At 47.5% G+C, this 20,000-nt stretch overlaps 1 protein-coding gene across 16 annotated transcripts in view; it reads right to left on the bottom strand.

Annotated features, from left to right (window-relative positions):
- nuf (rab11 family-interacting protein nuf) overlaps positions 1-20,000 on the bottom strand; it is a 555,321-nt gene that overhangs the window by 144,553 nt on the left and 390,768 nt on the right. Inside the window, exon 1 of one of the 16 annotated variants that reach the window (XM_071657555.1) lies at positions 5,338-5,403. The exons of the other annotated variants lie outside the window; for them this stretch is intronic. The gene's annotated coding sequence lies outside the window, so the exon portion shown is untranslated. Of the gene's footprint in view, positions 1-5,337; positions 5,404-20,000 lie in introns of those variants that run through there. 16 annotated transcript variants of the gene reach the window in all.

A 20,000-nucleotide genomic window follows, 5' to 3' on the forward strand; every position in this document is an offset into this window, starting at 1 on the left:
CAAAAATGCCTGAAGTAATAATGACAGACATGAATAATGATATTGATCCATGAAAAACACCTTAGACTGAAGCATTAAAACATGATCAATATACATCCTAGCGTTGAAAAAGAATAATTTTGGTCAATGGCCAGGTTTTACAAGGGTCGTACCGTCGTGCTCGAGGGTCGTACCGTAGTGTTCGAGGGTCGTACCGTCGTGTTCGAGGGTCGTACCGTCGTGCTCGAGGGTCGTACCATCATACCCGAGGGTCGTAACGTCGTTATCAAGGGGTTTAATTACCACTTCCAATTCTAGCGACGACAAATCCCCCCACCACACCGTCGTTGACCAAACAGAGAAAAGAAAACGCGTCTCGTTGCACATTCAACGAAATCAATGTTTGGCCGACACAATGACGGCCGGGCCCCCCCTGCGTCAGCCACAACCTGGACCCCACCAAGGCGAGGCCGGGGCCCAGCCCAGCCCAGCAAAGGAGCCCGTAATGCAGTCTGTGCCACCTCACGCAACCCAGGCAAACAGATTACGCGATTAAAAGGGTTGGCGAGGTGGAGGGAGGTGGTGAAGCTCCGCTCCCCCACACACCCCATGAGGTACAGGAGGCGCCTCCAGTCCTGGGGAGGGGGGGGGGGGGTGTAATTACGCCTAACCATCATCCCTTAGCTAAAGTCCAGGGTAAAGATCAATAAGCCAGACACGCCAACCAACCAGCCTGCCTCCCTGACTGACTGGATTGCATGATCTGGGCCTTTAGCAGCCTGGAACTACAGTCATGCACGAGCTACACCACCGGAGAAGTTCCAGACCACGTCTTCCATGGCCTGGACTCCAGGAACGTCATGTCTTCCATGATCGGTGCCTCCAGAGACGTTCCAGACCACGTCTTCCATGGCCTGGGCCTCCAGAGACGTTCCAGACCCTGTCTTCCATGGCCTGGAACTCCAGAGACGTTCCAGGCCCTGTCTTCCATGGCCTGGATCCCCAGAGACGTTCCAGACCATGTCTTCCATGGCCTGGACCTCTAGAGACGTTCCAGGACCTGTCTTCCTTGGCCTGGACCTCCAGAGACGTTCCAGACCACGTCTTCCATGGCCTGGGCCTCCAGAGACGTTCCAGACCACGTCTTCCATGGCCTGGACCTCCAGAGACGTTCCAGACCCTGTCTTCCATGGCCTGGACCCCTAGAGACGCTCCAGGCCCTATCTTCCATGGCCTGGACCCCTAAAAACGTTCCAGGCCCTGTCTTCCATGGCCTGGACCTCCACAGACGGTCCAGACCCTGTCTTCCATGGCCTGGACCTCTAGAGACGTTCCAGACCCTGTCTTAGAGGGCCCCTGGACCTCCAGACCTAGCCTCTGATCCAGCCATTAACCTGGGAAAGGTGCGCATGTAATCCGAGCGACCGAGTTGCTGGTAATGGCACAATTAAGAGGCGGTAGGTTCTCTGCTTCCTCCTGACGAGGGGGAACAGAACCATGTTCTGCTGCTCAACCAACCACAGCAGAGAGGTTACTGACTGGATCACCACCACCGTCTTCATACACTGCTACACCTGTGTGGGTTGTGTACATGTGATTCTCCTTCTTTCACCGTGTCAGAGAGAGAGAGAGAGAGAGAGAGAGAGAGAGAGAGAGAGAGAGAGAGAGAGAGAGAGAGAGAAGAGAGAATATCTTACGAGGAGATTCTGCCACCGTGCAGCACGGCTCTCTCTGAGCGACCGTAGCGCTCACCACGGCAAGATTTTAGTGGAACGTGCAGTATGGGATGGAGAGAGAGAGAGAGAGAGAGAGAGAGAGAGAGAGAGAGAGAGAGAGAGAGAGAGAGAGAGAGAGAGAGAGAGAGAGAGAGAGAGAGAGAAACTATCATCACAATAACCATCGGTGCATCCCCAATACACACAACTCTCTCTCTCTCTCTCTCTCTCTCTCTCTCTCTCTCTCTCTCTCTATATATATATATATATATATATATATATATGTGTGTGTGTGTGTATGTGTGGGTGTGTGTGTGGCTAGGCTAGTCACCGCAGACCACCCCATGACCACCACCCTGGGCAGCAGGCATCGGCTCCCGGGCGTCAAGCAGACGTGGGGCGTCAGCGGACGTGTGGAGCCAGGAGACATGGGGTTGAACAAAGGGGGGAAGGGGGGGGGGGCATCAGTCAACTAGGACGAAGGGGCTGGGAGAGAGGGGGGGGGGAGGAAATCGTCAAACAGGCGGGCCACACGCGATAGATATCCGGCAAGTCAACATCAATCGAGCAATATATATATATATATATATATATATATATATATATATATATATATATATATATATATATATATATATATATGCTGGAAAAACACCTGGCAAAAGTAACACGGGATCCTGAGCGCTTTCGTGTATTTACACATCTGAAGATGTGTGAATACACGAAAGCGCTCAGGATCTCGTTTTCTTTTTCCGGGTGATTCTTTTTTCTTTCAGCATCTACAAAATCACTTGTCTGTTGCGATGATTCTGAACACTGTTAACCAGGGCATAGAGAAAGCACAAAGAACTAACAGAGAAGGTGCCAAAGGAGGAAAAACAAAGATGGAACAGGAATTAAGGGAAAAGAGTTAGAGGGTAACGTTTTAGGGGGCTGCAAATCTACCAAACGTGGAAGAGAGAGGAGTTTGGGGTGAGTTGATCAAAGCCTTTAAGTACCTGAACGAGCTCAGTGGCGTAGAGAGCGAACAGTTATTGGAACGATGAAGAGATAGAACAACCAGAAGCAATACCATGAGATAAAACTTTCTAAACAAAAGACGTAAATAATTACTTTTTTAAACAAAAGATATAAATAATTACTTTTTTAAACAAAAGACATATAATTACTTTTCTAAAGATATAAATAACTACTTTTTAAAAAAAAATATATAAATAATTACTTTTCTAAACATAAGATATAAATAATTACTTTTTCTTTTACTATAAGAATGGTGGAAGAATGACATAACGTGACTTGGGAGATAATTTATGTGGAGAGCATGAGGAAATTTAGAAAGCTGTATGATAGTAGGAAATGTCCAAGATGTGTGGCCTCACGAGTGTAGAACCCCAACCTCCCCGTACAGTACAAGAGATGGGGCCCCACGAGTGTAGAACTCCCTCCCCGTACAGTACAAGAGATGGGGTCCCACGAGTGTAGAACTCGCTCCCCGTACAGTACAAGAGATGGGGTCCCACGAGTGTAGAACTCCCTCCCCGTACAGTACAAGAGATGGGGTCCCACGAGTGTAGAACTCCCTCCCCGTAGAGTACAAGAGATGGGGTCCCACGAGTGTAGAACTCCCTCCCCGTACAGTACAAGAAATAGGGTCCAACGAGTGAAGAACTCCCTCCCTTCATAGTATACAGAGGATATTACGTACAAGTTACATACAACGCAATAGGGACAATACACACAACCCTCTGTTCAAGAAAGAAAAACACCCAAAAAATGTACATGAAATACAAATTAATCACAGTTTCCGCCATACACCCTTAGAAACACCCTACCCCAACCATCAAAGACATACACCCAAGACCTCCCCCCCCTCCAACACTTTCACTATGGAGAGGGGGAGGGGAGGGGGATGAAGAGGGAGGGGGAGGAGGAGGAGGGGGTATGTGTCATCTCTGGTCTGGTGCTTCACCCCCCCGCACACACACACACACACCTCCACCCCTACTATACATTTCATCTCAGTTCCCGAATGGCGGGATTCCAACCCAGGCTTCCTTGTTATGAATACTGCTACCTCCTATACAGCCACAGCTTACTGTGTGTGTGTGTGTGTGTGTGTAACATGGAATTGTACGTGGTATTTACGGATCTGGAGAGAGGAGATCCGTAAATGATAACAGAGTAACATGGAGAGAGTGAGTGAGGAGAGGCTGACAAAAGACTCCGTGGGGCCTGGATGTGGACAGGGAGCTGTGGTTTCGGTGCATTACACATGACGGCTGGAGAATGGATGTGAGCGATTGAGGTCTTTCTTCTTCTGTTCCTGGCGCTACCTCGCAAACACGCTGGAGCCGGTGATCAAATGGGGGATATATATATATATATATATATATATATATATATATATATATATATATATATATATATATATATATATACACACGGGCTAACTGACAGGCAGACTGGACAGTGAAGCTTAGTATCCACCACCCACATTCCCAGCTCAAGCTGACGTGATGCAGCTTTTTTTTTAAAAAAGGGTGAGTCAGATGATGTCCCCCATTTCCGGTTCATGTTCCCAGGTACCTGGTCTGGTACCGGGGTTAACACCCGTGTGGGGGGGTTGGGGAAGGTGTGGGGAGGTAGGTTCAGACACCGGTACACACACTAGGCGGTCGTCAGACAACTGCCTGAGAGAGAGAGAGAGAGAGAGAGAGAGAGAGAGAGAGAGAGAGAGAGAGAGAGAGAGAGAGAGAGAGAGAGAGAGAGCATGTTTAAACCCTACTCATATCTCAATACCTATAAGAAAAAATATATATATACCCAAAATTCCAATACTGCAATCCTCTTAAAGAAAAATAACATATATATATATATATATATATATATATAAAACTGCTTCATCTCAGCCACATAAAAAAGAAGGAAAACAAAAATATACGATCTGACAAAAATTCTTTCGGTATTGTCTCTTTTCTCCCAGACGGATACAAAGCCACAGAAGCAATGCCCCACCAGAGCAAAGGATCGAACACACAATTCCCAATGACTCTCACACTGCGTCCCCTCCTGCCATGCGGAAACACACGGAGACTGAACTCATTACAGTCTAATTGGCACGCTGGTTGCGGGCGGTGGGGAGGTGGTTGTTATGATATTTCTTAAGATCTACTGGAAGCATCCGTGTCATCCACAAGTACGACAGGACGTACGACCCTTTGATCGCGATAGAACGACCCCCCTCTGGTCATGGAGATACGACCCCTCGACCACGACGGTGTCACTCTTTGATAACGACAGTATGAATGCCGAGCAAGACACGACCCCCCCCCCCCCAACAACGATACGACTCTTGAGGTTAAAGTTAAAAAACCAGGCCATCATGTCCACTGGTCCTAACGCCGTGGTTAAGGATCGAGTCGTACTTCTCGCCAGTCGTACCGCCGTGCTCTAGGGGGTCAAATCCTCCGTGCCTGTCATTTTAGGTCAAGTCGCCTAAGAACATACTTAAGGCATCACCTAGATCGGCCCCTGAACCTTCAGGAACCAGCGAACACCTTCACCTTCGGCTTCACATGGATAATATGTTACAGGTTTCCAGGTGACCCACTCCTAGTAAGAACAACCTAACACCTAAACTCACCTAAATCAAGGAGGCTTCACCTGCACGCGCTACCGACGGCGAGGCGACGGCTAGTGACACATTCGTGCCTACGGACACACAGCGGGAGACTTCATATCAACTCAGATTAGAAACTGATAAAAACAAAGTCATATACATCTACCCAGATAATGGAAGATAATCTTAACCATCCACAACACACTCAAATATCTCTCCACATCCCACCAATTACAAGTTAAATACAAAACAACTGTAAACCAATAGCCAGAAGTCCTACAAAAACTCCAGGGATTGGGGTAGCGCGGTGGTGTTTTAACATGTAAACATTATGTTCGCATCCGGAACAGTTGACACTGGCTTGAGTTTCGGGCAACATCCTCTTATGACTTTATGTTCAAGATCAAACACATTGCGCCATAAAAAAAAAAAATAACGTTTGAGCTTAACTGTACAAATGCTTTATCATAAGACTGACGCCAGTCCAAGGCAAGAAATATTAACGTATCTCAAGGCGCCCGAACGCACGATTCGTTGCGAGATGGCGACTATTCATCCCAGCGAACGTCGGGGGCCGGACTATTTATCTCGGCGAGCAACCAACCGTGCGGGCGCTCCTCGCGTGATCCAGCATTGTTGCAATACATTATCTAACTCGGTTATGTGCACGAACACTGACCACATTATATAGCTTTAAGGATATATATATATATATATATATATATATATATATATATATATATATATATATATATATATATATATATATATATATATTTTTTTTTTTTTCCAAACTATTCGCCATTTCCCGCATTAGCGAGGTAGCATTAAGAACAGAGGACTGGGCCTTTGGGGGAATATCCTCACCTGGCCCCCTTCTCTGTTCCTTCTTTTGGAAAATTGAAAAAAAAAAAAAAAACGAAAGGGGAGGATTTCCAGCCCCCGGCTCCCTCCCCTTTTAGTCGCCTTCTACGACACGCAGGGAATACGTGGGAAGTATTCTTTCTCCCCTATCCCCAGGGATATATATATATATATATGGTTATATATATATATACGGTTATATAACATTTTCCTTCACTTGACAGACCAGTATATAAACAATTATAACAATTTCTGAACCTTGACGAAGGCGACATTTCCATTAACTTCACAACAAAAATTACCAACAACTTTTAACCAACTATGAGTGTTTTCAAACCCTCCTACCCCCCACCTCCAAGCCCGAGCGGAACTTGTGTCCAAAATATAGAAAAAATAACAAAATACAAAGAAATTTATTTGAGACGAGGAAAAGTATTGATAACTTTACTCTTCCCGGGTCAAACCAACTTCACTTCCAGGACAAAGTAACTTCTTTTCCAGGACACGAGTTACTTCACTTCCCAGACCCACGAACCTCACTTCCAGGACATGGTAACTTTACTTCTAGGACACAGTAACTCCACTTCCAGGACACGGTAACTTCATTTCCAGGACACAGTAACATCACTTCCACGACACAGTAACTTCACTTCCCAGGCCCATGAACCTCACTTCCAGGACACAGTAACTTCACTTGCTAGACCCACGAACCTCACTTCCAGGACATGGTAACTTTACTTCTAGGACACGGTAACTTCACTTCTAGGACACAGTAACCTCACTTCCAGGACACCCACGAACCTCACTTCCAGGACACCCAGTAACTTTACAGTAGCTCCCCCCCCCCAACCTCCCCCAGGACGCGCCAACCTCACCCACCTCCAGGACGCATCAGGGGCCTGGCGGCTGAGCGGTGGTGACCAGCACTTGCTGGGGCCACAAATCGGCTCGAAATTATCACAACCTAACCTAACTCACAGTCACGCCCGTGGCGTCAACAACCGTGTGTGTGTGTGTGTGTGTGTGTGTGTGTGTGTGTGTGTGTGTGTGTGCGTGTGTGTGCGTGCCACTGAGTGACTGGCGATGCCGTTCGTAAAATGTCATTTTCTTGTGCATGATTTAAAAAAATTTAGAATTTCAACACACACACACATGCACGCACGCACACACACACACATGCACGCACGCACACACACACACAAGGGACTTGGAAGTGTGGCAATCGGCGTTACTGACCAGAACTCAGCACAGGTATGCCAGGGTTCGAATCCTAGGCGCGGGGACAATTCGGCCCACACTCAATCCACATGTTCACCCCCCCCCCCCCGGAGACTGGTAGGAAAATAGGTAACTGGCTTAAGCAGCAGCGTGAAGATATGGGTGCATACACACACACACACACACACACACACACACACACACAATGCTGGGAGAAGAGGGCAACCCGCGTGTGTGAATCTCTCTCTCTCTCTCTCTCTCTCTCTCTCTCTCTCTCTCTCTCTCTCTCTCTCTCTCTCTCTCTCTACCTCCGTCGCACACAAATAGCAATCACAAACCACTGTACAGACCTGGCACGCCCTTCCCCTAGCATCCACCACACCGTCGCTGCTCCCCCCACCTAACCTGCAACACCCGCAGGCCAGAAACCACCCCTCTACCCTCCCCCAATCTTCACTGTTTCATTCCCACTGATCTAAACACACCACGCGCCCCTACCCTCCCTCACCCAACCCATGCGACTCCTCTCCTCCTCCCCCACCTTCCCCAACACGATACACCTGACTCACGTACACACACACAGCTGTGGGGTGAGTAACACTTCCTCCTCCTCCTCCTCCCACACACACACACAGAGAGCCTGGAGGCACAGCGCCCCTCCACGACACCCACTGCCTTACCTAATCTCCCCTGAGCAAGCCAGTGCCCCTAAGTTCCATCACCAGTGCCTCCCTCCGTCAGGCACACAACGCCCCCACGAGTGGAAACACGTCACACGTCTCCCTAATCCAGAAGTCAACAACCACATAATTGTTCAGCGGCTTAAGGTTCAGTGCAATACACTCCCCACCTCTCCTCTCCCCTCGACCTCCTCACAGCCCCCGAACTAAACCCAACGCTAAGGGGAGAGCTCTTGTGTAATTCACTGTTCTGAACACAGACTCGTTCATTCACCGTTCGGTAATGTGAAGACGAATCTGGTACCATCTACCGCCACCTCTCGTCGTCTTAAAAAGGCTCTATCTACCGGAGAGACGCAAGTTCTCTACGGCTCTCACGTTGGCGGACTTGGCCGTAACTTTCGACCTAGTCAACCATAGCAGACAGTGAGAGAAGACATCAGTCCTGGACTCGAGTTACGTCTGCCTCACGCAGTGGGCAGGCTTTAAGCTACCCAGGGGGCCATCTCCACCTTCCAGTCCCCTCACCCTGTGACTCCCACAGGCTGTACGCTTCCCAGGGGGCCATCTCCACCTTCCAGTCCCTCACCTGTGGCCTCCCACAGGGTGTACGCTTCCCAGGGGTGATCTCCACCTTCTAGTCCTCTCACCCGTGGCCTCCCACAGGCTGTACGCTTCCCAGGGGTCCATCTCCACCTTCCAGTCCCTCACCCGTGGCATCCCACAGGCTGTACGCTTCCCATGGGGCCATCTCCACCTTACAGTCCCCTCACCCGTGGCCTCCCGCAGGAGGTCAAGATTGGAACAATCAGCTTAATCATCGCATCTCTATCTATAATGGTGGTCGGGGGTGAAGAGCCCTCTGTTTTATCAACCCATGTCCATCTATATAAGCAAAAGGAATCTAGGATACTCCTACTTGTCCTTCGGCAGACAACCTGGTCATAGACCACCGGGTCTTCTGCTCTCTGGCTTTCCCACGTCAACCCCACCAGCTTTCCCACTCCCTCTCAATTTCCTCCACTGCTGGGTTGGCTGCGGTTGACAGCTTGCCTGTTCACAAGAGAGGACACCGGGAGAGAAATGTGTGTGTGTGTGTGTGTGTGTGTGTGTGTGTGTGTGATTATCATTATTATTATCTGTATGTCACGGAGAGTTTTACACTTGTGCTGTCCCGTCTCTTAACCTTGTATATATGTACCATGTCTTTACTCATATATATATATATATATATATATATATATATATATATATATATATATATATATATATATATATATTTATATATATATATATATAAATATATATATATATATATATATATATATATATATATATATATATATATATATATATATATATATATATATATCATCCTAAACCAAGGATCCAATTATATGACCAACCATAAGGGCAGGATGAACACCTGAGTTAAGTGTGGGCCACCTGCCGCGCATGAATCATGTGTGTGTGTGTGTGTGTGTGTGTGTGTGTGTGTGTGGGTAAGGAGCGAACTGGAAAGAGGAATAAAGAGACAAGAGAAGGCAACGGAACCATGAGATTACTACGACTGGATACAGAGAGGAAAATACGAGAGAAAAAAAAAACATTAGACCCATATCTCCTCCCCATACAAGACTCGGGGGGGGGGGGGGGGGAACCGGTAACCTCTCTCTCTCACACATGTAATCCGCCTCCCAGCGCGGAGACAATCAGGTAAATCCCCCCCCCAACCCGGTAAATCCCCGGAGCTCTTCAGGGGACACTATGGCGATTTACTTTCCCCCCAAGACCACCATTCATTCACTTTCACCTCCAAAAGAATCGAGCCGTGTTGACTCCTTCCCTACAAATGTCTCCAAACCGCGTGAATACGGCAGATACACGTGGGAATTGAACTCCTCTATTGTAGAAGTAATATTATTTAACTCATCCTTCATTTTTCGCACACTAGTGAGCTCAACAAACATAATATGTTTCTATCTATCTATCTATCTATCTATCTATATATATATATATATATATATATATATATATATATATATATATATATATATAGCTTTAATATAGCCAGCTATACGAAGACCTACGCGAACACGTGTCAAATTCCCACATATGCGGTAATACGTGTGACTAATGCAGTGTGTGAGCGAGTAAAGATGTGACATGATATGTAAACGTGTGATCAAGAAATCCCACAGACGAACTGAGAATTTAAAGCGGAGATTACCATCTGAATCCCTTAACAATGTAACAATGTAATCCCTTAAGGTTTAAAGAATAACAGTGTTAGTGAAGGGGCAAAATAAATCCCTCAAACGATGACGTAACTAAAGAGGTTAAAAATAAATCCCTCAAACGATGACGTAACTAAAGAGGTTAAAAATAAATCCCTCAAACGATGACGTAATTAAAGAGGTTATAATCAAAATCCCTGAGAGAAACATTAATCCCCTTTTTACGCAGAAATCCTTCGACCAACCACACTATTCCGGGATTACACAGAAATCCCCGAAGCAACAGCGATCCGCGCGCTTCAGGGAAATCTCCCGACCGACACCGGTAATCCGGGTGTAATCCCCGCAAAAGAATAATCTCCCAGACCTCGTCTCCACAACCTACAACCTGAAATAACCCGACAAACAATCATGATGACGTAATGTGTACATCAAGTGCCATAAAGCACTACATGGCAACTGCCAGCCATGCCTCGCCACCCACCACCAATATAAATTCACATATTTATGTCATATACATCCACATGTATATACCTCATAAGGTACGTGACGCATAATCAAATATTTACTGCGTAATGACGCCTCCAGGGATTACGGATCTGGCGTCATAAACATCGATAAAGAAAAAAAAAAAACAACCTGACTGGTAACTCAATTCTGACGTCTCTGGGGTGATTAGCCAATAGCATGGCAGACTTACATCTAAACATGACATACCAGCCAATGACGGTAAAGTACAGGAATGACGTTACCAAATCAAGAACCAATGGCCCCGCGCAAAAGAACTGGCATGACGTCAGCGAATGGACACATCTATGGTATTGGCTGCCGCCCTTGGAGACACCCGTGACGTCACATCTCCACCCTCCCCCTCTATGACAAACACGAGATATGCTAATGGAATGCACCAGACTGTTACCTGGGCCTTCAAGCCATCTGGGGGTGGGGGAATGAAGCTATCAGCTGTTAAGATAAGATAACCCGAGCACTGGTCAACCCGCAGCCCAGACTCACTTCAGACCCGACGCCAAATTACATATATATACCTTTCCACATTCAGACCCGTCCCTTATCTAATGACTCATTACTGTGTCCATATCCATTGTCATACGAGATAATTACAATGATGATAATAAGCAGCAGTAGTATTAGTAATTACGATAATTATGGTAATCATAATAAGTATGTTCCCTTCATTGCCCTATAGCGACTTGGGGACGGAATAAGAATAGTCCTATACATTATAATATATATATATATATATATATATATATATATATATATATATATATATATATATATATATATTTTTTTTTTTTTTTTTTTTTTTTTTATACTTTGTCGCTGTCTCCCGCGTTTGCGAGGTAGCGCAAGGAAACAGACGAAAGAAATGGCCCAACCCCCCCCCCCCCATACACATGTACATACACACGTCCACACACGCAAATATTCATACCTACACAGCTTTCCATGGTTTACCCCAGACGCTTCACATGCCTTGATTCAATCCACTGACAGCACGTCAACCCCTGTATACCACATCGCTCCAATTCACTCTATTCCTTGCCCTCCTTTCACCCTCCTGCATGTTCAGGCCCCGATCACACAAAATCCTTTTCACTCCATCTTTCCACCTCCAATTTGGTCTCCCTCTTCTCCTCGTTCCCTCCACCTCCGACACATATATCCTCTTGGTCAATCTTTCCTCACTCATTCTCTCCATGTGCCCAAACCACTTCAAAACACCCTCTTCTGCTCTCTCAACCACGCTCTTTTTATTTCCACACATCTCTCTTACCCTTACGTTACTTACTCGATCAAACCACCTCACACCACACATTGTCCTCAAACATCTCATTTCCAGCACATCCATCCTCCTACGCACAACTCTATCCATAGCCCACGCCTCGCAACCATACAACATTGTTGGAACTACTATTCCTTCAAACATACCCATTTTTGCTTTCCGGGATAATGTTCTCGACTTCCACACATTTTTCAAGGCTCCCAAAATTTTCGCCCCCTCCCCCACCCTATTAATATTATTATTTTGCTTTGTCGCTGTCTCCCGCGTTAGCGAGGTAGCGCAAGGAAACAGATGAAAGAATGGCCCAACCCACCCCCATACACATGTATTTACATATATACATATATATATATGTTCATCAAGTTCTGAGCCCAGGTAGATGCAACGGGTCAAAACCTTGTTATAACCTAAGGCAGAATGCATGTTATAGTTAGGGGACATATAACATTCAACATTAATATACAGGTTAAGGCGTGACTACAGATCACGGACGGGCGAACAGACAGACAGATGGACAGAACCGGTCCCAAGTCACTGCCACACCAGGCTTGAGACACAGTAACACCTGTGTGTACAACACCAACAGGGTATACTACACCTGTGTATATACTAGCACGGTATACTATACCTACGTATACTATGCAGGGTATACTACACCTGCGTATACTTTGCAGGGTATACTACACCTGCGTATACTATGCAGGGTATACTACACCTACGTACACTATATCAGCAAGGTATTCTACACCTGCGTACACTATACCAGCAGGGTATATTACATACCCGGAGTACACTCCTCGTACGGTCTATCACACCAGCAGTGTACAGTACACCAGTGTACCACAACAGAGGTTTACAGTAAATCAGTGTACTCCAAGCACGGTGTAAAACAAGGAGTGTACACAGTACACCAGTGTTCTCCCAGCAGGGTGTACAAAACCATGAGTCTACACAGTACACCAGTGTACTCCCAGCAGGGTGTACACCATCAAGTGTACACAGTACACCAGTGTACTTTCAGCAGCGTGTACAACACCAAGAGCGTTCACAGTACACCAGCGTACTGCCAGCGGGGTGTACAACACCAGGAGTGTACACAGTACACCAGAGTACTCCCAGCAGGGTGTACAACACCGAGAGTGTACACAGTGTACTCCCAGCAGGGTGTACAACACCAGGAGTGTACACGGTACACCAGCCATGATGAGGTGAAGTTCGAACTCTGACATAGCCACCCGCGTACCAGCAGGTCTGACTTACAAGGAGGAGGAGAATCCCGTGAGAACTTCAAGCTGTTCCAACAACTTTTCTTCACGAAGTTTGGCGTCCCAAGTTATGCGCCAAAGTTGGGAGTCTCCCTCAAACGCCCCCCATATATCTCCCTGGCCAGTTCCGTCAGGGTGATGGGAGGGAAGGGTGGGTGGGGATGAAGGAAGAATGAAGGAGGAAAGACTGAAAGAAAGGAATGAAGGAAATAGATGGAATTCCTAGAGGCAGTATGAGACCTCTTCCAGATAAGCCTACATCACAATTAGATTTCAAAAAATTACAAGTTATATGAGATTACGATACAAGCAATACCAAATTGCATAAGCTTACAATACAACCAATATCCACTTGCATAAGCTTACAATACAAACAACGTCCACTTGTATAAGCTTAAAATACAACCAACGTCCACTTACATAAGCTTCCAATACAACCAACGTCCACTTGTATAAGCTTACAATACTTGGAGTTCAAGGTCGACCCAGGCCACATCTCGTCTTCCCCCAAGCTTTTCAAAATTCCTTTTGAGGCGTGGCTGATGTCGAGGGCTGCTCCAAAATTCTCTCTAAAGCTCTCATTCCAATCCCAAAGACTTGCAAATCACTTGAGCGCCTCACCTCAAACTGTGAAGTGACCCTTAGGATTATCAAATATATTCCGGCCAATTCGTGGTGTAGATCCAGATCCCCCACACTGTGGTGGTGTCGAAGGCCTGTGTGACCCCCCCACGCCATTCATCCACGGACCAAGACGTGATGATGGAACCTGAGCGAGCTGGACAATATGATGTGGTACAGAGGGAAAGGGAGAGGGGGGCCCCCCCTCTTTCCATCTCACATCAACAGGGTGGGAGAGAGAGAGGGGGCCTCTCCCATCAACATTGTGGTAGGAAGAGGGGGGGCACACTCTCCCAACCCACATCGATAGAGTGGATGGGAGAGGCCCATTCCTAACCTACATCAACAGAGGGGAAGGGAGAGGCCAGGCCCTCTTCCATCAACATTGTGGTAGGAAGAGGCCCTCTCCCATCCCAGATCAAGAGAATGGAAGGAAGAGGCCCCTTTCCCATCCCAACGCGCAGCAAAGCCGGACATGTCTGAGGATTTCACGTCCCAGGCAATGTACCAAACACACCATCGCAGCCTCGAGAAAACCCTTTGGTAATATTCTTTCGCTAGTTATCCCCACAATCCAAAACAGTTTACTCTCCCCGTGTTCAGATGAGGGAGTGATACTGTGGGGTCCTTCTCCTCCAGGCCACACGGGGCCCATGTTCTCATGTTCTTGTGGATGTAACAACAATGAACATTTCTGTTCAGTGTGGAGGAAGTTGTAAGATCCGAGGGAGACAGTGCTCCGAACGAGGGCCTCATTGGAGGGGGAGGAGGGTGTACTTTTGGAGGGGACTGAAGGGTTCGACAGGCCCTGGTCAGCACAGAGGCGAATTGAGGAGTTCGATCCAGTCTAGGTCATGGGGAGGAGAGGGGTTCGACCAGCTCAGGTCAGGGTGGGGAGAGGGGTTCGACCAGCTCAGGTCAGGGTGGGGAGAGGGGTTCGACCAGCTCAGGTCAGGGTGGGGAGAGGGGTTCAACCAGCCTAGGTCAGGGTGGGGGAAGATATTCGACCAGCCCAGGTCAGGGTGGGGAGAGGGGTTCGACCAGCTCAGGTCATGGTGGGGAGAGGGGTTCGACCAGCCCAGGTCATGATGGGGAGAGGGGTTCGACCAGCTCAGGTCAGGGTGGGGAGAGGGGTTCGACCAGCCCTGACAATGGCAGGCGGGTGAGAGGGGGAGGTGGTAGGAGTGGCGGTCAGTCAGTCAGGCTGGGTGAGGAGGTTCTGGGAGACAATGGTGCCCCCAGCCTGAATCCAGCGGCAGGTTTCTCTCTCCCAGGGGCGTCGTCCAGGGTCAGGAGGGGCGCCTGCTCAGCTAGGGGGGTGGGGCCGAGGGTGACATTCCTGCACAGGAGGAGGAGGAGGAGGAGGAGGAGGAGGAGGAGGAGGTGGAGGAGGGAGGGAGGGAAGAGGAAGGGGTGTAGTTGTCTGGCAAGCAGGTATGACCTGCCCTGACCACCCCCACACACCCCCCCAGTGCAACAAAGGATGACAACATCAACAAAAGACAGTGTCACGGTGATCTGCGAGACTGGGGGGATAGGGGGATCTCTCTCTCTCTCTCTCTCTCTCTCTCTCTCTCTCTCTCTCTCTCTCTCTCTCTCTCTCTCTCTCAGCAGGGACCTCCTAAGTGCAGACGACGGGGTTGTATTGTGGGAAGGGTGACGGGAGGGGCCAGGAAATATATGTGTGTGTGTGTGTGTGTGTGTGTGTGTGTGTGTGTGTGTGTGTGTGTGTGTGTGGGAGAGCAGCAAGTATGTCAGGAGGGCCGGGGGGGTGGGGGGAGGGTTGGGTGTGTTGAGCTGGAGTGCGTCTGGTGCGGACTGGTACAGACTCACTCCACCACCTGCGGTCCACACACACACACACACACACACGAGAGAGAGAGAGAGAGAGAGAGAGAGAGAGAGAGAGAGAGAGAGAGAGAGAGAGAGAGAGAGAGAGACCGTAATTCGGAGGCGGCACAGAGGAGACGAGTCTAACCTCCCCCACCTCACCCTGTGGACTGCTCACCAATATATATATATATATATATATATATATATATATATATATATATATATATATATATATATATATATATATATATATATATATATATATATCTTTTTGACGAAGGAGAAACGAGGATGAACGCCCGAAGTTCACCTGCGGGTGGCGGCAACCCCCCCCCCAAGGTCGCCACGACAACGGGTCCTGCGCACACCAGCGTCGCATCGCCGACTCAAAAGACTAACGACAAGGGCAGGCAAACGAGGCCTTGATGGAGTGGGGGTTCGTTGAACGTATGGCTGACCTGATGGAGTGGGGGCAGGGGGGAGGGAGTGGGGGAGAGTTCGTTGAACGTATGACTGACCTCCCCCCTTCTCCTCCCTTTGTATCTATTCCTCGTTAACGACAGTGTTCAACGCCAAAGCGAACCAGACAGACAAGATCAGAAAAACGACAGATCGACTCTGTGTGTGTGTGTGTGTGTGTGTGTGTGTGTGTGTGTGTGTGTGTGTGGGTCGAGGGTGTCAAATGACCTTAGTCGACCACCTGGTTACACCACAGAAAGGTCTCCGTTTGACCTGTCATGACCAAGGTCATATCCCTTGACCTCCTCCATGGCTATCTTCCATCAACAAGGTCATATCCCTCCCCATTTTTTTTTTTTTTTTTCACCGTGGAAGTCCATGAGCTGATGCTGTAATGTAGTGTCAGCTGACAGTGTAATGGTAGTGTCAGCTGACAGTGTAATGGTAGTGTCAGCTGACAGTGTAATGGTAGTGTCAGCTGATGGTGTATGGTAGTGTCAGCTGACAGTGTAATGGTAGAGTCAGCTGATGCTGTAATGGTAGTGTCAGCTGATGGTATATGGTAGAGTCAGCTGATGGTGTATGGTAGTGTCAGCTGATGGTGTATGGTAGTGTCAGCTGATGCTGTAATGTAGTGTCAGCTGACAGTGTAATGGTAGTGTCAGCTGACAGTGTAATGGTAGTGTCAGCTGACAGTGTAATGGTAGTGTCAGCTGACAGTGTAATGGTAGTGTCAGCTGATGGTATATGGTAGTGTCAGCTGACAGTGTAATGGTAGTGTCAGCTGATGGTATATGGTAGAGTCAGCTGATGGTGTATGGTAGTGTCAGCTGACAGTGTAATGGTAGAGTCAGCTGATGGTGTATGGTAGTGTCAGCTGATGGTGTATGGTAGTGTCAGCTGACAGTGTAATGGTAGTGTCAGCTGATGGTATATGGTAGAGTCAGCTGATGCTGTAATGTAGTGTCAGCTGACAGTGTAATGGTAGAGTCAGCTGATGGTGTATGGTAGTGTCAGCTGATGCTGTAATGGTAGTGTCAGCTGATGGTATATGGTAGAGTCAGCTGATGCTGTAATGTAGTGTCAGCTGACAGTGTAATGGTAGTGTCAGCTGACAGTGTAATGGTAGTGTCAGCTGACAGTGTAATGGTAGAGTCAGCTGATGCTGTAATGTAGTGTCAGCTGACAGTGTAATGGTAGAGTCAGCTGATGCTGTAATGGTAGTGTCAGCTGACAGTGTAATGGTAGTGTCAGCTGACAGTGTAATGGTAGAGTCAGCTGATGCTGTAATGTAGTGTCAGCTGATGGTATATGGTAGTGTCAGCTGATGGTATATGGTAGTGTCAGCTGATGGTATATGGTAGTGTCAGCTGATGGTATATGGTAGTGTCAGCTGATGGTATATGGTAGTGTCAGCTGACAGTGTAATGGTAGAGTCAGCTGATGCTGTAATGGTAGTGTCAGCTGATGCTGTAATGTAGTGTCAGCTGACAGTGTAATGGTAGTGTCAGCTGACAGTGTAATGGTAGAGTCAGCTGATGCTGTAATGTAGTGTCAGCTGACAGTGTAATGGTAGTGTCAGCTGACAGTGTAATGGTAGAGTCAGCTGATGGTGTATGGTAGTGTCAGCTGATGGTATATGGTAGTGTCAGCTGATGGTGTATGGTAGTGTCAGCTGACAGTGTAATGGTAGTGTCAGCTGACAGTGTAATGGTAGAGTCAGCTGATGCTGTAATGTAGTGTCAGCTGACAGTGTAATGGTAGAGTCAGCTGATGCTGTAATGGTAGTGTCAGCTGACAGTGTAATGGTAGTGTCAGCTGACAGTGTAATGGTAGAGTCAGCTGATGCTGTAATGTAGTGTCAGCTGATGGTGTATGGTAGTGTCAGCTGATGGTGTATGGTAGTGTCAGCTGATGGTGTATGGTAGTGTCAGCTGACAGTGTAATGGTAGTGTCAGCTGACAGTGTAATGGTAGTGTCAGCTGACAGTGTAATGGTAGTGTCAGCTGACAGTGTAATGGTAGTGTCAGCTGACAGTGTAATGGTAGAGTCAGCTGATGCTGTAATGGTAGTGTCAGCTGACAGTGTAATGGTAGTGTCAGCTGATGCTGTAATGTAGTGTCAGCTGACAGTGTAATGGTAGTGTCAGCTGATGCTGTAATGTAGTGTCAGCTGACAGTGTAATGGTAGTGTCAGCTGACAGTGTAATGGTAGTGTCAGCTGACAGTGTAATGGTAGAGTCAGCTGATGCTGTAATGGTAGTGTCAGCTGATGGTATATGGTAGAGTCAGCTGATGCTGTAATGGTAGTGTCAGCTGATGCTGTAATGGTAGTGTCAGCTGATGGTATATGGTAGTGTCAGCTGACAGTGTAATGGTAGAGTCAGCTGATGCTGTAATGGTAGTGTCAGCTGACAGTGTAATGGTAGAGTCAGCTGATGCTGTAATGGTAGTGTCAAGCTGATGCTGTAATGGTAGTGTCAGCTGATGCTGTAATGTAGTGTCAGCTGATGGTATATGGTAGTGTCAGCTGATGGTGTATGGTAGTGTCAGCTGATGGTATATGGTAGAGTCAGCTGATGCTGTAATGGTAGTGTCAGCTGATGGTATATGGTAGAGTCAGCTGATGCTGTAATGTAGTGTCAGCTGACAGTGTAATGGTAGAGTCAGCTGATGCTGTAATGGTAGTGTCAGCTGACAGTGTAATGGTAGTGTCAGCTGATGCTGTAATGTAGTGTCAGCTGACAGTGTAATGGTAGTGTCAGCTGACAGTGTAATGGTAGTGTCAGCTGATGGTATATGGTAGTGTCAGCTGATGGTATATGGTAGTGTCAGCTGATGGTATATGGTAGTGTCAGCTGACAGTGTAATGGTAGAGTCAGCTGATGGTGTATGGTAGTGTCAGCTGATGCTGTAATGGTAGTGTCAGCTGATGGTATATGGTAGTGTCAGCTGACAGTGTAATGGTAGTGTCAAGCTGATGCTGTAATGTAGTGTCAGCTGACAGTGTAATGGTAGTGTCAGCTGACAGTGTAATGGTAGAGTCAGCTGATGGTGTATGGTAGTGTCAGCTGACAGTGTAATGGTAGAGTCAGCTGATGCTGTAATGTAGTGTCAGCTGACAGTGTAATGGTAGAGTCAGCTGATGGTGTATGGTAGTGTCAGCTGACAGTGTAATGGTAGAGTCAGCTGATGGTGTATGGTAGTGTCAGCTGACAGTGTAATGGTAGAGTCAGCTGATGCTGTATGGTAATGTCAGCTGATGCTGTATGGTAATGTCAGCTGATGCTGTAATGTAGTGTCAGCTGACAGTGTAATGGTAGTGTCAGCTGATGGTATATGGTAGTGTCAGCTGATGCTGTAATGTAGTGTCAGCTGATGGTGTATGGTAGTGTCAGCTGATGGTATATGGTAGAGTCAGCTGATGCTGTAATGTAGTGTCAGCTGGTGCTGTAATGGTAGTGTCAGCTGATGGTATATGGTAGTGTCAGCTGATGGTATATGGTAGTGTCAGCTGATGGTGTATGGTAGTGTCAGCTGATGGTATATGGTAGAGTCAGCTGATGGTGTATGGTAGTGTCAGCTGATGGTGTACGGTAAAGTCAGCTGATGCTGTATGGTAATGTCAGCTGATGCTGTATGATAGTGTCAAATGATGCTGTAATGGTAGTGTCAGCTGATGCTGTAATGGTTGTGTCAGCTGG

The sequence above is a fragment of the Panulirus ornatus genome, chromosome 64 (assembly GCF_036320965.1).
Source record: "Panulirus ornatus isolate Po-2019 chromosome 64, ASM3632096v1, whole genome shotgun sequence".
Classification (NCBI taxonomy): domain Eukaryota; kingdom Metazoa; phylum Arthropoda; class Malacostraca; order Decapoda; family Palinuridae; genus Panulirus; species Panulirus ornatus.